Source organism: Tenrec ecaudatus, chromosome 2 (assembly GCF_050624435.1).
Source record: "Tenrec ecaudatus isolate mTenEca1 chromosome 2, mTenEca1.hap1, whole genome shotgun sequence".
Classification (NCBI taxonomy): domain Eukaryota; kingdom Metazoa; phylum Chordata; class Mammalia; order Afrosoricida; family Tenrecidae; genus Tenrec; species Tenrec ecaudatus.
In genome coordinates this window covers 202,140,862-202,145,320 of record NC_134531.1, presented here as the reverse complement: position 1 = coordinate 202,145,320, position 4,459 = coordinate 202,140,862, and the positions used below count along the sequence as shown (strand labels likewise).

General features: G+C 36.3%; 1 pseudogene; it reads left to right on the top strand.

Annotated features, from left to right (window-relative positions):
* Window positions 1-1,534: 1,534 nt before the first annotated feature.
* LOC142441263 (protein-L-histidine N-pros-methyltransferase pseudogene) lies at window positions 1,535-2,621 on the top strand (annotated as a pseudogene).
* The last annotated feature ends 1,838 nt before the right edge of the window (window positions 2,622-4,459 follow it).

The window sequence follows — 4,459 nt, the reverse complement described above, 5'->3', positions numbered from 1 at the left end:
CTGATGGTTCCTTGAGGCTTCCTTATCCCCCACTATCATGAATAATGGTAATGTATGTCCTAATATGTATAGATTGTAACAAGAGGTTTTAGAGCCCCCAATAAAATGATATAAATGTAAAAATAAATAAATATAAATTAAATTTAAAAAGAAATATGGCCAAAGTGCTCCCTAGAGTAAGGTGACTAGATGTCCCGCTTTTGGTGGGACAATCCTGATTTTTCACAATTTGTCCTGCATCCCATGGCATTTTAAAAAGTCCTGATTTTGGGAAGGAATGCACGGCAAGAAGAGAACAGTGGGGGCACAGGAAGGGAATATACGGTTTTTGGCTGCCATGTGGCTATTTCACCAGGATATGAGTTTTATATTATTGTTGCTAATTTTATAATGTTAAACTTTAATAATAACAAATAATTGTTGAGAACTGATAATCGAGAACTGCTTATCAGAGTTCACATTGCTGATCAGTTGTTAGAATTTGACCACCACTATTTGGATTTAATGAACAATAGCATTTTTTTGTCATTGGCAATGATGAAAACATTTTGTAACTGTCTCTCAGACGATACCCATCGTACTGCGTGCTAGTGCTAGTTAAACAAGTGATGTCAACTAATCAGCTATTCAGATAATTTAGATAAGTAATTTATTTATTTCATAAATACATAAATTTTCTTGAATTTAGCAGACAGTATTCATATTATTTATATTTTATAGTGGTGGCAAAAATTCTAGCGCCAGCCTTGAAAGTGACATGACTTATATCACGGAAAATTCAGAGAAAAAATAATACAAGTTAGTATTGTTATTATTAAAAAAGAAATATAGGATTAAAATTAAAATAATTTAAAATATGTAGTTACTTTATAACAATCAAGTTAATTTAATTTATAAACTAACAATAAAATATATTCATGTAATTATGTACCTACTTGCTGTGTTTCTAAGCAATCTGTATATAATAATTTATAATATAATTTTCAAATACTTTTTTTAGATTTTTAACATAATGAGTAAGAAAAGAGGATGCAAATTCAATGATGATCTAAGAAGTGAATTTCCTTTTATTAAAAAAAAAAACAAAAGCGATTAGATGGTAAAATGTGAGAAATATAATGGTGAATTTTCTATTTCGTATGGTGGGAAGAATGATACTTCAAAGCACTTGGAGACACAGAAACATAAAAGATATTTAAATACTGCTGAATCTTCCTCCAAAATATAGGATTTTTTTTTTTTTTGGAAAACAACTTATGCAGACGAAGAAAAGAAATTAGCAAAAGCAGAAGGACTTATGTCTTTTCATGCTCTTAATCACAATCATTCCTTCAGATCTATGGACTGCACATCACAAGTTGTCAAAAAGTTAATCAACTGGCCCCCCTGCCTCGGCCCTGGAGGGGCTGGATGGGCAAGTTGAGCGCGATGGCCAGAGCCCGGGCGGCAGCGGCGGTGGTGGCCAGAGGCGGCGGCGCCTCCTCCTCCTCGCCTCAGCGCCGGCGGTGATCGGCGGGAGCGGCCGTGGCCCCCGATGAGACTGCTGGCGGGCTGGCTGTGCCTGAGCCTGGCTTCCGTGTGGCTGGCGCGGAGGATGTGGACGCTGCGGAGTCCACTCGCGCGCTCCCTGTACGTGAACATGAGGAGCGGCCCGGGAGGGCTGGCGGCGGCCGCGGGCGGCGGAAGGAGAACCACCAGTGGCATGTGTGCAACAGAGAGAAACTGTGTGACTCGCTCCAGGCAGTCTTTGTCCAGAGCTACCTTGACCATGGGACACAGATCTTCTTAAACAACAGTATTGAGAAATCGGGCTGGCTATTTATCCAATTATATCATTCTTTTGTGTCATCTGTTTTTAGCCTGTTTATGTCTAGAACATCTATCAATGGGTTGCTAGGAAGAGGATCAATGTTTGTGTTTTCACCAAATCAATTTCAGAGACTGCTTAAAATTAATCCAGACTGGGAAACCCACAGACTTCTTGATTTAGGTGCTGGTGATGGAGAAGTCACCAAAATCATGAGCCCTCATTTTGAAGAAATTTATGCCACTGAGCTATATGAAACTATGATATGGCAGCTTCAGAAAAAGAAATACAGAGTCCTTGGCATAAATGAATGGCAGAATACAGGCTTCCAGTACGATGTCATCAGCTGCTTGAATTTGCTGGACCGCTGTGACCAGCCCTTGACTTTGTTAAAAGATATTAGGAGTGTCTTGGAGCCAACTCAAGGCAGGGTCATCCTTACCCTGGTCTTGCCCTTTCATCCCTATGTGGAAAACGGTGGCAAGTGGGAGAAACCCTCAGAGATTTTGGAAATCAAGGGACAGAATTGGGAAGAACGAGTGAATAGTCTGCCGGAAGTTTTCAGGAAAGCTGGCTTTGTTATCGAAGCTTTCACCAGTCTGCCATACCTGTGCGAAGGCGACATGTACAATGACTACTATGTTCTGAACGACGCCGTCTTTGTCCTCAAGCCAGTCTGAACCCACGGCGCACCCAGGCTTCAGAGCCCGTCCCAGGCACGCGCCCTCCTGGAGAGGGTCTGTGTTCGCATTATGTGCTGGGGAGGGTTTGGGGACTGCCATTCAAGTATCATGTAGGAATTTTAAAAGCCAAAATACTATTTCTTTGTAGTGTGTAAATGGAATGTTTTTTTTTAAAAAAACAAAAGACCCAACTCTTTGAGGATTTTTATCAGCTCTTTACTCAGTAATAAAGGTCACACTTCAATTATGATGGAAGACAGTTTTTTGTACTTCAATTGCAGTAGGGACTCATCCCCAGGCAAAGCAATAGTGATGACTTCCCATGGAACCAATAAACGGATTGTTTTCAACGAAATTAAGACAGGCAATAAAACTGTCTATTCAATTCCAAATGCTGGTTGTGAGGTATTGCCACTGATATTCTTCCATGTTTAGAAGCACTTACTCTGTCATTATTCAAGAAAATGTTTTTAACCCTGCTAATAAACGGTTTTTGAGATGAAAAAAAAAAAGTTAATCAACAAAAAAATTTGCCTGTGCCAGAACAAATTCTGGGGCAATTGTGTGTAATGTGCTTCCCCATATGCATTTTCAGAATTAAACAAAAATCTAGAAAAAATTAATTTTATATCTGCATATTCTGATGCATCTAATCATAAAGATATAAAGCATTTTCCAACAATTATTAGATTCTTTTATTCGGAAACTGGAATGGAAATTAGAATTTTAGATTTCGTTTCTGTGCCCGGCGAAACTTCTGAAATAATTTTCAGTTCCACTATTAATGTTTTGGGGAAAAAACAATTAAAAAAATAAAATGATTGTATATTGTGCAGACAACACAAATATAAATTTTGGAGGAAAAGCGAGAAGAGATACAAACAATATTTTTTATAAATTAAACAAAACCTTAATTAAAACATTACTGATGTTAGTTATGCAGCACACATAATACATAACGCCATTCAAACAACTGCTGGTTTGTTGCCCATAGATGTGGAAAATATTATTAAAATATATTCTTATTTCTATATATACACTGTGCACGTTGAAATGCTTAATGAATTTTGTGAAACTGCGGAAGTCAAATATCAGAAAATACTTGGATACAGTAAAATGCGCTGGTTAGCTTTTTTGCCAGCTGTCAAAAGAATTTCGAAAATATACGATCCTTTGAAATCCGACTTTCTATCACAGGAAAAATGCCCTAGAATTTTAGAAGAGATTTTTGAAAAAGAATCTTCAAAAATTTGGCTAGGATTTGTACACAATCAAGCAGCTCTTTTTTCAAAATGCTATAAAACTTATTGAAGGTGACAAAATTTTGGTAATCGAAGTAGCAAATGAACTTAATAATTTAAAATTTCAGTGTCTATAGCAGTTAGAAAATAATTTTCTTCTGTTACATACAAGAAGTCAGCTAGAAGAACAAGGTGCAATAAATTGTGCAGATATCATGAATCACGTTAAAAAGTTCTGTAGTAACTGCATAGATTACTTAGAAGAGTGGACGATACATTACAATGATATTGAACATTGTCATTGGGTTACATTAAAACAAGAACTTAATTGGAAAGATGTCCAAAAATCATTCGATCATATTTCTCAACATTCCTCATATGCAATATTTCCAAAAATGAGCTTTGTAATGAGGTATCATAATTAAAAACATATATTGATAAGGAAAAGTTTAAATCTTGGGCATCAGCAAAAATCACAATAGAGAACAAATGGTTAGAAATATTTCACCATTTTGAAACAAACCATGTTATATACAATAATACACTAAAAATTGTGGAATACATGCTCTTCTTACCAGGAACTAATGCTGCGACTGAACACATTTTTTTCTACAGTAAATAAAGTGTGGACATCAGAAAAATCATAATTAAGTGTTGAGACTTTGAAAGCCATTTTATATGTGAAATATAATTTAACAAATTCTGGTGAAAATTTTCATGATGTTTTA